At 35.2% G+C, this 19,477-nt stretch overlaps 1 long non-coding RNA gene across 1 annotated transcript in view; it reads right to left on the bottom strand.

Moving 5' to 3' along the window:
- Positions 1-19,477, bottom strand: part of LOC125694152 (uncharacterized) — a 132,514-nt gene that overhangs the window by 4,004 nt on the left and 109,033 nt on the right. Inside the window, exon 2 of the long non-coding RNA XR_007377431.1 lies at positions 15,378-15,512. This is a non-coding gene — a long non-coding RNA (uncharacterized LOC125694152). The remainder of the gene's footprint in view (positions 1-15,377; positions 15,513-19,477) is intronic.

A 19,477-nucleotide genomic window follows, 5' to 3' on the forward strand; every position in this document is an offset into this window, starting at 1 on the left:
GGATAATCATTGCTATTGAAATCAGTGGCAACAGAGTAAAATATCATAACCCAAAGGCAGATCAAACTACACTTCTTTAGAGATGGTGAGGCTCTGGAGCAGTCTGCCCAGAGCAGCTGTGGACGTCCCATCTCTGAAGGCATTCAAGGCCAGGTTCAGTGAGACCCTAGCCAGTCTGATCTGGTGATTGTGATCCTGCTTGTGGGAGGCGGGTTGGAACCGAGTGATCATTAAGGTTTCTTACAACCCAAGCCATTCCATGATTCCATAAGCATATTACAGATGTCTTTCACCCTCACTAAAAAGATGTCAACTCCCTTTCAATGTAATCAGCGGAATTCTTTATGCCTTTTTTCTCATTGCTTGATGTTGTATGGCTGAAGAAATCACTATCAAAACCATATTATGGAGAAGCTGAGGAACAAGCTTGTCAGTTTTTATTATTACATCTCCTGTTCCCATTTTCCCATTTTCTTTTTTTCTCTTCAGTTTCTAAAATCCATTTCAATCCATATCATCTCATTCCACTTTTCAAATCAACTGTGATTTAAAAGTTTCCTCAGTTAAGTCCAGAAACAGAAACCTTTTTCAGCAAAAAATGCTACCATTCATAAACAGTTATTAGAGAAAATTACTCAGATAAAACCTTCCACCATGTCTATCATTGTTTTCTTTGTTGAATTTTGTGTGGCATTCTGTTCACACAATCTTAGCACTCAGATAACGCTTTTTGTTAAGAACAACAGGACATACTTCAAACAGATCACTTTATATTACAGAAAATGTGGATTAAAATGGTGAAATTATTTCCTGGAATTGTTAAGATTATTCAAGATTGGATTACCCTTCTGATTAACATTTAGTAAATTCAGAAAAAGGTAAGACTGAAATTCATGGAAGAAAAACTCTGTCATGATTTATGATTTTTTGTTATCAGAATTCCACATAATAACATCATGTACAGCACTGGAAGTTAAAGAATTAATGCTCCACTTCCATGGACTGTCAATTTTCCAGTTTCTCAGAAGAATATAAGAACTACATTTCCCAGAGGACTTGTCCCGTTCTGTTTCTGTTTTCTGTTCAGAAGGAAAGATAAAACTGTTCACAAGTCACGAGACACTCCTTTTTTTCCTTTTCTGCTCATCATTGCAGTGTGTGCTTCCCAGCTGTCTTGCCTTCAGCATTAGAGTAAGGTCTTTGATTTTGGACACTCTCTCTTCCATTTTATTTGATTTATTAGTTTCAATTCCAATTATATTGTATCGTTTTTGTTATCTTGCATTCCAATATCATACTTAGTAAATTAACTTTCCTCCTCAGATTGTTGCCACAGTGTTGTTTTTAGGCCTGTCTCCCTACTGTTTCCCATTCCCCCTCCCCCTTTATCCGGGGCGTGGGTCTGTGGCTTCCCTTATCCCATTAGTCACGGAGCAGGACCGACCCAGCCCATAAACCATTGACAAACTCCTGGTATCAAATCAACTTTGCAGACAGCTCCTTTCTCCTCTACAAATACTATGTCCAAAGTGGCATGGATCTTTGTCATACATGTGATAGACACTGCTAAGATACTACTTCTGAGATTTCATGGAGATTTCCTGTTTATTTCATTAGACATAATTCTTGTTACTTTCCTTTGGAGCTCTGCTAACAAATTGCAGTGCACTATGCAGAATATCTAACTATCTTAACAGATGAACAGAAGATAAAAATTTACAATTTACAGATTACACTGAATCTGTAAGCTAACAGAGTCTTCCTCCAAGTGGAGAGGTCCACTCACTGTATATATATTACGATCATTTCCCACCATTAAGCATCTGACACCGTGTATATACATTACCATCAGCAGCCTAGAAGGCACAACAAGAAAGATGAGATTCCTCTGCCATCCCCTAAAGACCTGAAGACTATGAGGAAAATGAAATTATTTGGGAAAGCCAACGACCAAAAACACTCTCTCTCTCTGTGCATACACACACACAGTACACTGAAGAAGGCACACAAAACTAAACCTGAAATCCCAATTCTTAATTACTTCATATCATGTTTGATGCAATGTTAAAACTCTGGAATAATTAGTCTCTTTAATACAGGTATTGTAAATCACTTAAGACCAACATTACAACCAAAACTTGGGAAATCTAGGAGGGCATTCATAGAATGCCAGCAGGTCACTGATAGAGAAAGGAGTTCTACTGTCAAAGATTTTTCAGAGTCACAATATTCTTAGCCACCTGCCATCCTTTCAGAGATAAAAGTTGTAGAATTTGTTCTTTGTCTGACTATAAATTTGACAGACAAAAAAGTTCTTACAGTACTATTTAAAAACTATTTAAGTCTTAAAAACCTGGTGCCTAAGACTGCCTGAGTAGGCACAGACCACTGCCACAGCAAATAGAGCACTAGTCTGATGTTTTCTGAGCATCATCTTATACTTAATAAAGAAACAAACTGTTTCCTTTTGCACCTAAAGACAGTGAAAGCCCTAGACAGACAGCATTTCTGTCTTCTCATTGCAAGGTGAAGAAAGCCCATTACTGTGTCCAACCACAAGCACCCAACTTGAATCATCTTGTTCCAGGATGGAGCCAGCCAGCCTAGCGAAGTTCACCAGACAAAGAGTAGACTTCAATAAGAAAAAAAATTATTTATCTTTGAGATTTTCTTTCCCATTCAATCTCAAAAAAAATAAAAGCAAACAAAATCAAAACAGACAAACTGCTCCAGACTTTTACACAGGCTTCAAGAAACGCTGTGAGAAGAGTCTCAAAAGAGAGGTTAGGATGCTTATACTAAGTTTATTTTCTAACATTTCATAAAAAGACACCAGGCAACTGAATCATCCCATGAAATTACAGTGCTTAGGATATATTCACAAAAGTATAAATATTTGAGTTTGTAAAGTGCCTCAGGCACCATTAGGTTTATCTTTTCCACAGTTGGAACTGTGACATTTCAAGATCATGGAACACATGACGCCTTTCAAGAAACAAAAAAAAAAACAACCTTCTTTTCAAGGTAACTTATCTAGAGTGAAGCACACTTACATATTTTCTTGGGAGCAGAGGGAGTAAAGATACTCTTTCATAGTGACTGAATTAGAGAAAAAAACCCAGTTAGCAAGGCAGAGGTTGATGGACACTGAGCTGTATTCAGCTACAGGTTCAATTCATCTTTGCAGCTTGAACATAATAGTAATTGAGAGAAAAGATTAAGGAAACAAGACAACAAATTCTCTCTTCGGGACTAGATTAAGCATTATTCAACCAGTAAGAGGATGGAAACAAGGAGCAGCAACAAATTAGATTGAGGTTAATTGCCCATAATTCATAGTATGTAAGTGTCATACTGAAGAGAAAATATGTTAAATAAGTGAAGGCAAGATCCATGATGGATGAGTACATGGCTCAGGATGAGTACATGGTTATGCCTCCATCACCAGTGTGCAGGAAGATAATGAACAGGATCTTTTCACTAAAACAGGCCAGAAAAAAGAATTATATTTTATATATACTGCTTGGAATGGGTCAAAATGATTAATAGCGAAGCAGAATGATTTATGTGACATTAGATTGAAAAATAGTTACACCGCTTCTTCACTGAACAAATGAATAACCTTATACGTGTAAAAACAGTCTGTGCATTTAACTTTTTTTACTGCAGGTTATTCAGAGTACTGTACTGTTTATGGCACTTTCTCATTAAATCTAAAGGAAATATGATTTCAAAGCTTATGATTTAACATTTTCTTTTTGAAAAGACATCTGGCTATTTTCCGGAATTGTGTTTCCTGTCCACAGTTTGAAGTAAGTTTTCATGAACATTTCAACACTGTAGATGATGCTATGTGTGAAAGAGTGGCAGTAATTAAACGTTTTGCTTCTGGAGTTTCGTACTGAAGGTGAAAGTATTGTGGTAACACCCGGGATGAAATGTGGGTGTACCTGTCATACATAGTAAAGATGAACATGTGTGGGTGGGTTTCCATTCTGATAACTGATGTGTAAATTCTTGTGAAATCTTGATTCTTTACAATGGGAATAGGCATTAGTACAATGAATACTATTTCTATAAACAGATGATCTAAAAGTCTAGAGAAATACATTATGTTTCTGACTGAGAATAAACCCAGGTGTTTGATTGGGTTAGCAAAGTGCAGAGGAAGCAAATCCCACACAAGTTCCTCACAAAGCCTCCCACTCCCTTTGTTCCTCCTCACATCTCCTCATTAAAAACATGAACAGTGAATAACTTTACATAACTGACTTCCCTTCTTGCCTGAATTAGAGAAAACACGCTGATTCTTAGAGTACGTATCACCTACCTGTAAGTTTCTGCAAAAGTTGGGAATAGAGGGGAACATAACTAGAAAAAGTGAAACCAACCAATGCTTTTAGTTGCTAGTATGACATATAGTTACAGAAAATTTAGATAGTCTATTCAAAACCATTTTTTTTTAAAGGAACAAATACAATAAAGAGCTTAGTATCTCTTCCTCTTATACTTAACTACAGTCTTTAAAATGTACTTTTCTTATATTAACATTTATCTAAATGCATCTAGGTATGCTGATAACAAATGTCTTTTGTACATGTTTCCAGAAAAAGCTGGCACAACTGGAGCTTACAAAGCTAAATGATAAAACAATTTTTAAAAGCATTCAGTGAAGTACAGTTTTCTTATAATAATTCATTTTAACAGATCTGCTCCATGGCTTCTAAATATTAACAAAAGCCACAGTTGATATTAAAATGGAACATTACTGGTTTTCTAAGTTGTCATTGTCAACACTATTTTTTTTTTAACAATGTAGTAAGTCTCTTTCATCATTTAAGTAAATGACTTTCTAATTACATATGCTAGTACATTTTCCATTGAACTACACAGCGTTCTATGAATTTTGTTTGCAAAGATGCATGGAAATAACCCCTTGGGTTTTTTTTTTAATTTGTTTTTGGAGGAATTAGATGCTCTTTGCTCTCTGTTCATGAGAGAGCAAGAATTACTCTCAGTAACCCCAAATAACTACCTTCTGATGCAGCATAGATAAATTATTACTGGTAATCTATTTAAGTCTATTTAAAAAAAAAAAAAAAAAAAAAAAAAAAAAAAAAAAAAGAGAGAGAGAGAGAAATCACTGTAGATTGCATTCTTATGGTACTGATAAGATGTTCTTATCCTCACAGCAATATAGACAAGATATGGATTAAGTCTGAAGTGGGGCAGTAAGGTGTATTTCAAAACTGCATTATCAAAAATACTATTAAGCATTTTTCTCCTTCACAAGTGGTGACAAAAATTGTTGAAATTATTTCTTCCCTACATATGCACTAAGTTAATGTGCCATTTATCTGCGTTTTCTGAATATTCCAAGGAGCTGGTTACTGCAGTTTATTAGATAATGTTTTATTCTACCGTGAGTACATTAATAAACCTTCTGTCTTAAAACAGGTCTATGTGAAACAGACATATTAGCATTTATTCACACACTACCTCAACAAGTCTTACTGTCTTAGTGTAAGGAGAAAAAGGGGTTAAAATGCATGGGCTATACGTTAGCAGCATCACAAAACTACGTCAGATCTATCATACACAGGTTCAATTGTATCAGAAATAGAAAATGAAAAAAAAAATCTTGAAAGTATATGACAACAATGATATTTAAAATTTGTTTGCATTATATTTAAGCTACTGCTTAATAATAGCTAGGAGTACGGATAGTTACAGCAACCTGAGTTAACTTGTCACGGCTACATATTAAAACCGTGAGACAAAACTCAAGCCCCTTACATTTCACAGCATTTGGTGAGTGTTGGTATGAATGTTGAGAGAAGAATAAGGCAGAGACATAAAAATAAGGAATAGATACAGCAGCTCAGTGAGTGAGAAACACTAAGAAAGAAACTTCAGTTCACAGGTTTTAAGCATATCCTTTTGAGTTCCAGTTTTGACATGCTTTAAGTCCTCTGAAAATGTGGAACTACACAGGAAAGCACTTCATGGTAGTTCTAAGATAAAGAGAAGGAAGAATAAACAACTGAGTGAAACAATTCAGTATGTGCAGTGTTTCTGGGCCAGTAACCTTTTGATTTCTCCTTCATGTAACCTCTAGAGTTTTTTGTTATTGTTACTGTTTTTATTATTATTCTGTTACTGTTATTATTATTATTATTCTGTTATTCTGTTATTACTGCAGCCATACTACTCACTTGTGAATTTAATTCAGAGAACGGGTAACAGACTGCTAAAATGATCTGTCTGCACAGTGCTAACTTGAAAGCATGACCAGAAAGAGCTCTCCACCAAAATAAAGTATTGTGCTCCCTCGCAGTAAAAATATACTTGAAAAACAACGTAAAGTTACGGGGTGATTTTTCATGAGGAAATAGTACTTATAAACAGAATTCATAAACTCTCAGGGCTGATGTTTGTCTTCAGGATGTCCACTTGAAAAGACGCTTAAGTTGTTACAAGTCAAATTTCATGGTCAGATGGCCTATGACTTACTATGTGAAGCGTCATGATGCAGCATGTACAGCATACACCGTTATGATAAAATAAAGAAAATCACCATTAGAACAAATTACATGCTGGTAAACTGCCTGTAGAAGGTAACAAAACCAGAAAGGATAGAGAAACTAGAACTTCCTCATACCATGACAGCTTATGCTGTTATCCTACTGCTGTGGATTAACAAAACACTTCATTTTCCAATATAACCAAGTCAACAACTTACAGGAACACTGAAATATTTCAAAACAATTACTGAAACAGATTTGGTGATACAGTGTAGAGAGAAGATGAAATAACTAAAACAGAGGCACAAATAACCAAGTAGTATGCTTGATGGTATGTTCCCCTTCTATTGCACACCATCCACATGACTAATAGTTTCACCTAGTGAGCCATGGTACTCTCTCACGTTAGTAGTTATTGTTTATTTCCTGTCTGGATGTAAAAGAAAACATTCTCTTCAGTCTCTTCAAATTGCTTCAGGACAATTAAGTCCTTGAAAACCCAAAAATAAGACAAGAATGTAACACATTAATAGAGATGGAGTAAGCACTGATTTTACTCATGGTTAATACCAGTAGGACTTCAGGATCTGGAGAATATCAGACTGCATTAAAAACTCTGTTCTCACATAGACATGCATTAAAGCAAAATTTGCAGCAGAAACTCTCACACATCCTATGATGTTTTTCCTGCCTGGCTAATTTTATTTTGAAACAGAGACAACCGTGTTCAGCGCCGATCCTTTTATCCAACAGAGAAGCGTGGAAAGAGAACAAGAGAGTCAAGGTTATCTGTTATCCATTCTTACTCTAAACTAGGTTTTGCAGCCTAAGAATAAACCAAGGAAAAAGGACAATAACTTGCCAGGTAAATTTACTGCTCATTAGCTTGAGTTTCTGCAGACATTTATACTTTATTCCCTAAAGAATAAAGGTTCACATATACAGCCCAAAATATCTACAGTCTCAGACTTGGAAAAGATGGAGAAGTCACCTAATCATATCTGGAAATAATGAATGTCCTTTCCAAACCGTGTTATCCTGAAAAAGAACAGAATACCATAACAATGAATTTTCTGACTACCGTTAAGTGCTATCTCCTGTCATTAAATCCAAATCTAGTTTATCATAATGGCCCATGCTAAGCACAAAAGCATCCAGTGCAGCACAATGAACAGAGCTGCCTGCAGTCAATGCCAGGAACCTGGCAAAAGAGAAAGTCTACAATCACATGGGTCCTCAACTACACAGTTCTGACGGTTAAGGAGAGGCTGCATTTGCAGTTCAGGGTCTGGAGTTCCTCCCTGAAAGCAGGAGGAAAAACTAAGCAAAGCTAATGCTTTTCTTTAAAAATGTCCTCCTCCAGACGAGGAGGAGGTTTATCAATCCCACTACTGGTCAATACTCATGCAGTTAAAATAATCACATGGATGAGTGTGAAAAATTGAAATGTGCTTTTTTCCTCTGTGAAGGATATGCTCCTACATGTTTTATCAGGAACAGAAATTTGTAGTGACCAAGTAATAGGCTGTCACTGGCTGGAGATCACTGTATTGAAATAGTATTGATGTGCAACAAAGAAATTTAGGACATGCAGACTACAAGAATAGAAAGTAGTCATGGTTTTAATCTGTGCATATGATCACTTCAGCATCATTTTTCATATAGCAAATATTGGAAAGGGGGCCAGCTTTTTCTATTCAGATAGAAGCAAAGCAAAACAAGCCCTGTATTTTGAAATCCTGTTTTTTGGATATTGTTACAGTCCCTCCAGATTGTATCCAGAACAATCTTAAATCTCCTCTTCGAAAACATAGGAGGCAGGAGCAGGGTGCCTAAATAATACGACAGTTTTCACACAAGTACATACTAAGAAGTTAGGAGGGTGTTAAATACTGTTGGGTCTATGTACAAAAGAGACTTCTCTTTCTTTTAGACCATTACATAGATTAATTAAATTTGCTGGTTATAATATATTTGAAGGAATTAACAATGTGAAGAACTAAGAAATACAGTCTCAAGATCAATTTTAGACAATCATGTCACTTAACTCCAGAGCTGCAACTCAGATTCTATCAGCCTGCATTGTACATGGCAAATGTGAGCAAGATCAAGTCAAAGTAGCCAGCTGCTCACAAACTTGTTCTTCACAGATACTGAAAAGTCTTTCCTATAAATTTGGGCAATATAGAGATAAACTGGCAATGCTCGAACAATAATGCACTATATAGTCAGTTCTGAATAACAGAGACACTGTTATCATCTTTACTTTCCAATAACTTAGCTCTGTTATTCAACTACTTTCAGTGGATCATTTTCATGAATTAATTTGCATCACAAACCTAACCTTTTTTGATTAAAGCTTTCATATCTTCTTTGTATGTTTCCAAAATTAATCCTATAATTCTTAATATAAAATAAAACAATTTTGCCTAGCATTTTTTAAATTACAGAAGTAATATATTCAGTCTACAAATTTCAAATGAGGGCAGTTTACAACAATGGATAGCCATTGCAAATCTCTTCTTAAATCATTTGTACATTAAAAGATGCTTCACATTCAAATCTAATGGTTCCCGTTTTCAAACAACAGTAGTAAAACAATTTTCATGCTGTATTAAATTATTTTTGCAAGGACATACAGTCTTTCCCTCATATTATCACTGCTACCTTTTGGCAGGACCTTATCCAAAGAGAAAGGTAGTCTTCAATAACTTCAGTATAACCTCCTTAACTGAATTACAGTAGTTGTTTGTTTGATTAATACAGGGCAATAAAGAGTAACAAAGAACAAGATACTTAGTAAGAAATTACTAAGTGCTCACTCCTGCGTTTCACATCACATACTTTGCATGAACTAGTACACAGAAGCAAATAACCATGCAGAGAATTGAAGATTTGAGCTACAGTGTAGTGAAAAGTACATCTTCATTCTTTTTTTATTTCCACCAATAGGCAAAGAAGTATTTGGTTTCCTCCCACTTTAAGTACAAGACCAAACGCCTTGTGTGCTCAACTGTTGCAAAATGTGGCCATATCAGACTGTATATATATAATATATAAATATTTATAAATAATAATAAATATTTATATAAATATAAACTATAGTGCTCCAAGCTGTCTCTGCTTCCCTCATTTGCTACCCCTTTTCTCAAGTACTGAATTCTTACAGAAGGAAAAAAAGATGAATTATTTGTAATACCTGATGCCACAGCTAGTCCTGCATCCACTGACAAAAGCTCTTTCAAAGCCTACAGAGTAAAAGCAAGCGTCACCACTCTCTTGTAAGTATTCCAAATAAAACCTGTTAACATTGAACTCAGAGCTCTGCCCAGAAGGTTACTTGTTACAGTGCTGAGTCTCCTGTGACAGCAGTGACTGACATTTCCATTACAACCTATTTTTCTTAAGCTACATAAAAGTAAAACCACTGCTTAGAACATGAACCCAAAAGTCAAAACTGCCCAAACAAGCCAGGTGCGTTGTCACATAAACCCCCAACAATAAAGGGCAAAGCCCAGACTTGCAAAGAAATGAGACAAGGAGGGCAGGAAATGAAGCTCATACTTCTAAATGTGCTCATTTATCTTCTGGCTCTGGTTTCTAAAAGCAGCCCTCAGACCTGGGACAAAGCAAACAACTGCAGATAGCATCTTAGAAGGTTAGTCTCTGCTGCAAGACTCACAAGGAGGTGGAAGTCGGAACTGAGCAGGTGAATGCTGCTGGGTTGTGTCACACTGATGCAACCAAAAATGACAGAGAAAACATAACTTTTCAGAAAATTCCATTACACGCAGTTGTTTTCCATCAAACTTAGCTTGCAACTATTGCATCTTAAATATTGTAGTATTAACAACCCAAGAGTGAAAATGATTACCAGCACACCGAAACTAACTTCATCGATTTTCCCTGTCTAAGCAAAGTGCAATGCAAAAAGGGTAATCAAACAAACAACCTTAACTGTGAAAACAAAATTGGTTTTTTTAAATACTGTCATTTTTATTAATCTATGCTGATATTACTTGGCTGAAGATTGGTCTCTCATTTACAATAAACGTTTGGGTTTTTTTTTCCAAGTTAACTTTCCCTATTTAACTGAACAAAGAGTTATTAAAAAAAAAAAAAAAAAAAAAAAAGATCTGCTGTATTTCAGGTAAAAGCTTTTTTTTTTCCCCATGAAGTCATAAAACCCTGTAAAAGAAGTTTACTGTGGGAACATTGGTATCTGCTTAACTGCAGCAGCAGCAGCAAAAGCAAATGTAATAGGGAAAAATTTTCAAAGATAAGAATCAAAGTGTTTTATCAAGGTTGTTCATTCTATTACAATCTCCACTTCTACAAACCTTTTAATGTAGAAAGTCACCTGCTGAACAGAAAGCTGGTGGTATGAATCTGTACATAAAAGCATTTTTCAGTTAGAGACTGTACCTACAGTGCCAACAGGATTTCTTCTGTAGATTTTCCTTTTAATGAAGAGGATAGTTTTTGTGGCTGTTGTTATTTTGTTTTGTTTTTCTTCTTTGCTTGTTTTAGCATACAAAATTGTATTCAGTATAATAATAAAGTCATACTCTGTTCTTAAAATACAGCAAGTCTGAGCATAATTTTACACCACAGGGCCTTGAATCAGAATCTGATTCTCAAGTCCTTGCTCATTCATGTTGGCCTCAGCTTAGAAACACCAGGAGCAAGCTAAATATGTCTAAGACTTTGACAAACACACATTCTCAAATGTGCAAACATTTTCAAGAAGAAAAAGAAAAACATGTTTTAGTTCTGAGAATCTAGAACTATCTGAATACATGAAAAATGTAACTATTTTCTTCCTGCAATCCGCTAGCACAGTGTCACAACTGTTAACAAAATTGTAAAGATTCTATCAGATTGGTTTTCATGGATCTCTGGATATATCACTTTAAATAAGATAAAAACACTGCAGCTTTCATTTTATTGAGCTACAGAACAGGTACTGAAATATTTCTGAGACTGTGATCACACATTCATTATTTATAAAATAAATGTAAAATATTCCATTACAAACACCATAAAAATATCAACACCTGTTTCTGTATTGAGCTAGGCTCACTGGATTTCTCAGCAAAAGACAAAATGATATCTCACGAAATATATGTTTACAGTAAAGTCACTACTTCTTCCAGATGTCCTGAGAGATACATTGTGTGATTTAACTGGCCTATCTTCTATGTATAAGTTATCCAAATATGTCAGAACTAAGAAATAGCTGAGATTGAATAGACCCAGAGAAGAACAAAATATATACATGCAGAAATACCTGTGTTTCTTAGGCATTGTTGGGGACCCTCAAAAAGAAATCGATGAGCCAAGCACACAGATCTGCACTAACAGAAGTATTTTAAATGTAAACTATGCAGGAGAGAAGACTTTGTAAAACCTCTCCAGCAAACAGTGAAATATTTTATTGACAGCTGCTCGTCCCCAATGACTAGGTTATGAAAAAAAGGTTTCTTTTGGCCACATAAATCAATGGTTTGTACCTTCAGAAGACAACAGCAGTTTCCACACAAATCTAAGTTTGAGCTGGTGTGAGTAGCCTACAAGGTACTTGCAGAGGGAAAGAGTATTTATTTGAATTAACAGATTTTATGTATTTATTTAAATCTCAAACTCCAAGATTCTAGCTCTTCAATAAAGATAATACCAAGGCATGTATTTTCAGGACACTATGCTAGACTACAGTCAACATTTTTTACATTCCCACTGGGAAATTTAAATTATAAGCCAATTTCAATGAGATTTATCCCAGATTAAAATATTACAGTTGCAACATTGCAAAATACTCTTTTTGTGTCAGTGCAACATTTCATTTAATCTATCAATGGAACTACAGTGTTTCAGGGAAGTTACCCTACATAGGTATCACCAGACTCAATCTCAGGTCACATCCATTAGCTCTTTGGCCGTTTGCATCAAGCCAAAACGTGCTGGGACCTAGAAGACCCCAGTGCATACTTGACAGTATTAAGGATTTTCTTTTTATATTTTATTTCTCATGGATGCTTTTTAATCTGGCTTAAATCATGGTGCATAGAGTAAAACAAAGAATCCTGCGGGACTTGGCAAAAATTACGAGTGGATGATATCACATCAGACAGCAGATGATTGGCAGAAATTCCAAGATCTGAGTCTACAGTTAGAGGCAGAGTGCCCAAACTATTGCAAATCCAAAGCAAAGTCCAAATTTTCCAGAACGCTATTTCTGCCCCCCATTATCTATCTTAAAAACAGGCCATTCTCCTAAGATCTTGTATTCCCTGCCCATTGTTTGCTGATGATTTCCTTGGTTCTGAATATTCAAGCCTAGCATCTGATCCTTTCTAAAGACAAGTAACACATAATGAAGAAGACTTTAATTACAATGTCTCCTAGCAATCAGCTAGCCAAGGACCAGCTGCACCATTCTTGGCTTTCAAGTCTTTTTGCTATGGAAGAAGGCATGCCAACCGTGTAAAATGTAGGCCAAAGTAGAACGCATAAGTTTTAAGGAACAGGAATGATTTTGTAAGTGTATCATGTATTTCTGAAATCCATTTATCCCCTTCTTACAAAAAAAAAAGCCCTTTGTAGAATTTGCTGACAATGCATTTTATCTCTCAGCCAGTTTCAAAATTAAGGGAACTTATTTCCTCTCCCTCTGCTGTTCTTTTTTTTTTTTTTTTTTTTCCTTCATTCACTGAGACTCCTTTTGACAGGAAAACCAGTGCTATAGACACATATCCACAAACTTTTGGTATATGTTGCTTATACAACACCTATTATGCATAATAAAAGCAAAGAACAAAAAATCACAAAAAAATCACAACCTTGAAATAATTAAGTGACCTTAAAGTTAATAGCCAAATAGAATAAAACACAGGCTACACTATATTTATGCTCCAAACATCACTAGCAGCGCACATTCTGTCAAAACATTTTGATTCCTGCTTCACTGGAAAAGAAATACCTTGTTGCACATAAGGAGTAAATTTCATCTCCTTCTGAGGGACTGACCTGCAGAACACTGGAAGAGGAATGATAGTCGCAGCAGGAAGAGAGCAGCTCTGTGCAATCAATTTTCTGTTTTTAATTTTAATTAACATAGAATCGGTCTGGAGTTAATTGTTCAAGATGACAAACACAACTATAACACCAGAAACAAATTTCATGGAAAAACAACAACAAACCAGCAAATAATAGTTGAAGAGTAACAAAACCCAGGGTCTATATTTGCACCTGCAGTTATGTCCTTACTCTATCACCCGTGACTGCCAAAAATACTACAAAGCTCACATGGATGAACGTATTGAGAAAACACATGTACCATCAGTTCTTTTAAGGCACAACACATTTTAGTATAGATATCTTGCAGGTGCGTTTCAGAAGATGAGAGTACAAACATATGCTAATAAATCCATATCACACTGCAGCAAGAAGTCATTTACAGTACTAAAATTAACCTTATTTGCAAATGTCTTAAGATCATAACATTCATATATTGTTTGAACAGAGGTCCACTGTTGGGAAATACTATAGGAAACAAGAAAAATGAAAACAGTATATTCTGTCAGACAAACTTAGTGAACTCCTGAGGCAGAGATTTTAGTAGATGAAGATTGAATATACTTGAAAATTCACAAAATTTATTACTGCATGAACTAATCAGAACCCATTTAAGCCTGTTCACCTTTCAGATCTTTATTACCCTTTTAGACAGAAAGTTCCTAAGTTTAATTATGCATTTATGAAAAAAAAAAAAAAAATTCCTTTTGTTGGTTTCAAATATGCTGAATGTTTATTTTACTTGGAACACCTTCATCCTTGTTTTATATTAAGTAATAAAATATGCTGCCTTGTCTTTACCACCATTCTAATCCCCTCTTTTCCAGGGAGAAGTTACACAGCCATGTAAGTTGCCTTCAATGAGTAACAAGCATGAAAGAATTTCTGTTCTTGCTCTTTGTAACTGTAGCAGTAGTTTCATTTATGATAACTTCATTCACATGGGAATGTAAACTTTAGAGCTGGTGAGACACAGGAAGTTTTTTCAAAACAAAAAAAAACAACTGAGCAGAATTTGGACTGTTTATGGTATATTACTCACGGGGGGAATTTCCACCCAAAATATTGCAAATATTGAATTTGGGACAAAAAGGAGATTTTGTTTGTTTTATAGAACAAACTAATTCTTCACTGAAGAAACAAAGTCAGAAGTTGACAGCTATAATAGTCACTGGCTATTTATTTATTTATTCAAATTTATTCAAATACAGAGTGACAACAAGGGAGAGAGAGAAAAGAAAGGAGTGGAGAGATGAGGGAAGGAAGAGAGCTGCATTACCAGAAATATTTTTCAAAATGAATATCTCCCAGTCACTCTCTTCATTGTAAAAGACTATAGTAACACACAGACACCTCACAAAAGTCAAACTTAACTGGGTATTCTGCTCCCAAAACTATGTAACTTGCTGATGATACAGGTAACATTCAGAAGTGGATGTTTTTAAGTCTATACCTGTTTAGGAATCTTCTCTTGACATCAAGTTCTACCTAAAATAAATGTACTTTGCTGTTAATACCAATTAATTCTCATCTTATATTCCTTATTATATTGTCTCTGCAGTAGTTATGTGGGCTTGCTCAACACCCTAATTTTTCCTTACTCACAGATATTCAAAATAAGCTGCCTGAAACTTTTGAACTTGCTGAGCTGGGTTCTTTTTCTCTTTTACTAACATGTGTGCTCACCTGGCATTTTTATCTAAGCTCTGCTTAAGAGTTAAAAATTGTAACAGAATTGAAATATGTTAATATAAAAATGAAGAATGGGATTTGTCTTACCATATTAAGAAGATTAAGCAATGGCTAGATAGTCCAGGACCATCCAGGGCTTAAATTCCACTTGTCAAAGCTGCTTCCTCATCTCTATAAAAACACTAGGTTAGAGCCTTTCCCCAAGGTCAGGGTACTCTGTCTCTGCAAGTGAAACAGATGGAAGAGATTTATTAGGCAGCAACATACATCTATATGTTTCATCTTTTTGCAATATAAACACCTAGAAGATGCTTCAAGCAGAGTTTAAGAGGAATTCAAATGGGTTATAAACGATGATAAAGTCTAACTTTTATATGAATACATGCCATATACTATCTATTAGCAAGTTATCAGTATATGAAAGACTGGTTTTCTATTGAAGATGTTAGGCATATTTTATAATACTTCAATCAGTTTATACTAAGGAATTGAAGTGTGAACAACCATCTCTATGCCCCACACAGATGCCAATGTACTGTGCGTACACACTTCTGCACATACCACCTCTTCATAGATGATACTGAATGGGAAAGGAACAGTAAAGAATCTTTTTTCTGATGGTACTTTATGGTCAGATAAAGAACTGACAGGTATGTAGAGAACATTTTAATAGGCAGTATAGTGCCTTAACACCATGCAGTAATTTCACACAACACACTAGCAACACACTAAACAAGAGATGTTCTCAGATACATATCACTTCAGAATGTACCTAAAGACATTAATAACAACAGCACAATAACACTCAATATTATTATTCACAGCATTTCCCTTATGGCATTATGAAGGCTAGGTCAAGCTTACGACTGTACTCCTTTTTCCACACATCATAGAACGTCTTGAATAGGAAGAGAATTTAAAGATCGTTGATCTACAATCCCCTACTGTGGGCAGGGGTGCCAGACACTAGAACAGGGACTAGATTAGGCTGCCCAGAGCCCCATCCAAACTGGCTCTGAACACCTCCAAGGTTGGGGTATCCAAACCTCACTGGGTAACGTGTTCCAATGCTTCACTGCTCACTGAGTGAAAAATTTCTCCCTGACACTTAATCTAAATTTCCCCTCTTTTAGTTTAAAATCACTGTCCCTTGTCCCATCACTGTCAGGCTCTGTAAAAAGTCTGTCTCCTTCCTTATAGTAAGCACTTTGCATGTGACAGAACATTAAATAGAACTTGCAGACAGTCTTAAACATTTTGACGAATCCATTCTGGTCCAATTATTAAGAGAACAAATATTTCTAAGCAGCTAAGCAGATGAAAAATACAACTAGAAAAATCTGGCACTTAGTTTTCTCCTTAGAAAAACAGAATGTTAAAGCTTTTAAGACAAATCTTGTAAGTACATTTCCCACAATTGGGTTCCTCTCATGTGTGTTTACTCCATTCCTTGCAAGCACTCAAAGCTAGATTTAGAAAAACATAAATATTATTTGTTTTTAATTTTAGCAAAAATTTTAAAAGGCAAAAAAAACCCAAATCCACTCAGCAGATGACATAAAAAATGTCCTCAAGAACAGACTGAACCAAATATGTAAGACTGTTTTCACACAACCCAAGGCAGCCTGTGTTTGTTACAGAATTGCCACACACACAAGTTGCATTTTGCCTCTCAATTTACCCCTTCTCAGCTCTAGGCAATGACACTCCTCCAGCCCTTTGCTTCCAGATCCCTGCACCTCAGTACCACAGAAGTAAGCATTTTTTATTCTTGCCTCTGATATTCCCTGGATCTTTTTTCTTTTTTCTTTCTTCCCCCCCCCCGATCTTGATTCATTTACATCACGTCATGTATATTTCTGGACAATTTTATAAAACTGTGTCCAGGATTATTTATTAAAAAAAATATGAGAAGTTTTATTGCTCCAGCAATAAAGCAAAATATGCAACTTTTTTCTAATCTCTAATCCAGAAAGCTCTTTCCCAGTTGTATGTGAAACACTAACATTAATGAGCTATTCCAACATATACTTGTAAGCAAATGTATGATGTTTATAGAACGAGGAACCCAGAATTTGGGACAGGTATAGATACTCTTCCATTTGTACTGGTGCAGCTAGAACTGCACTTGTCTATTAAATTTTGTCCTAACAGGAGTGAACTTCTTCAAACGGGCTGCTGAAAACCAGAAGAGTTTTGGGATGATGAGATTTCTTGACAAATGTCACAATATAGTATTTGCACATACCAGACGAGTGAGTTTTAAGTGCTTTTCAGCTACTTGTTATATCCTGCTGTTTCTGTGCTGGATGCAGTTTTGCTTATCATCCTTTGCTTGAGACCTATTTTCAACTGAGGGCAAACATATCTCCATAATATGTCTGTTTGGATCATGTACCTATCATACTGTAAAAATCCTTGGAATCAAAGTCCTGCAAAAAATGTCATCCAAAACCCTGTGTATTGTTTAGGTTAACATAGGCTATTTAAATGCTAATCACTGCAAATGCTCACATACAGCATTTCTCCCAAATATGCAATCACTCTGTATCTCTGAAACCGTCACCAGTGGTTATGTCCAGCTAAGGGTTATACAAAAAAAAAATAAAATCTTTAAATTGGATTAACCAATGTGATCAAAGTTTGACAGTTTCATGTACATCAGCATATCTACTCAACAGGACTTGAAATTTCAAAATCAAACCAATGCACAACTTTGTCTATGTAGGAATCTTAAATGTTATTGGTTTGAGCTTCAGCTTTAGGATTGCAAAAATGAATAATATATTGACTAATCTGGCAGTGACATGTTATGGATTCACCTACCTATGAAACAGAATTTTACCGAATTGAAATTACAACTACGTACTCAACCTAGACCATTTTACATAATTTATTCCTTAAAAACATATTTTGAAATAAAACTGTGACATTAAAAATAGGCAGGAGTGAAACCTCTTAGGTTTCATTACTTACACTAGATAGAAAAAAAACTCTTCAATTTGTATATTTATATTATTTGTAAAAAGCACTAGCCTTTCATTTATTCACTAAAAAAGGGATGAGACCTGCAGAAGAAGTAATGAAGAAATTTGTTCTGAAAGAGAAGCAAGGCTAAATATCACTGTGCTTGTGTAACACTGGAGACACCTAATTTATGAAGAATTTCTGGTGCCTTCTGTAATCTGTGTCAAAAAGAAAAAAAATCATCCACTAAAAAATAATAAAATAATAATTAAAAAAACCTTCTGAATAATCTGGTCAGTATATATTAAAAAATCACATCAACTTCTACAAACATTTTTGCCAAGTTCTCCTGGGCATAGCAGTACAACTCTACTGATTAAGAGAATTTCACAATTACTAAGAGGCTGATTACATCTGCTGATACTTTATACTCAAATATTATTAAGTAGTTCATAATAATAATGCCAATCAACTTTTTTTTTTTTTTTTTTTCTCTAAACTCCTCTCAATAAATCTGACATTAGAAAAGAATAATTTTCATTCAAAGATATCACTGGTAAGATGATAGGACTTGGACAGGGGAACCAATCTAGCTGGTCTTGAACTTGTCTTGTTACAGTAGGTAGACTGATGACCAGCAAGTCATTAGCATGGTGTAATTAGCATTTGATTTACCCACAATTTCTGATGGTATCAATTATTCAAATTTCAAAGTCCCATCTAGCATTGCATTAAAACAGTTGGCCAGGTGCGCTGGTTTTTGGAACAAACTTAATACAGTACTGAAGAGGACTCTTGAAATGGATACTGAAAGGGGAAAAATAAAAATGGACATATAGAGAAACAATTTACAAAAGTTTCAGTAAAAGCCTTAGTATATGCATTTATTTTACCAGTAAAAGTTTCTAGTTGAGCTGTTTCATTAAAAAAAAAAAAAAGAGGTTGTACACTCAACACATTGTTGTTGGTTTTTTTCCCATAGTCCCATACTAATGCATCCATATTTCCAGTGTCATTCATGCTACAGTAGAATATATGAAAGCAGCATGATTAGCTTTAAAACCAGTAGCTTTATAAACTGCAAATCCCTCATACATTTTTGAGCAAAATATCTTTGGAAGAAGCATGTGTTTGTTGAATGAATTTTGATTATTTCTCCCAATTTTAATACAATTGCATTACAATTACCATATTTGCAAAACAAAGAACAAAAACCAGGA

Source organism: Lagopus muta, chromosome 5 (assembly GCF_023343835.1).
Source record: "Lagopus muta isolate bLagMut1 chromosome 5, bLagMut1 primary, whole genome shotgun sequence".
NCBI lineage: Eukaryota > Metazoa > Chordata > Aves > Galliformes > Phasianidae > Lagopus > Lagopus muta.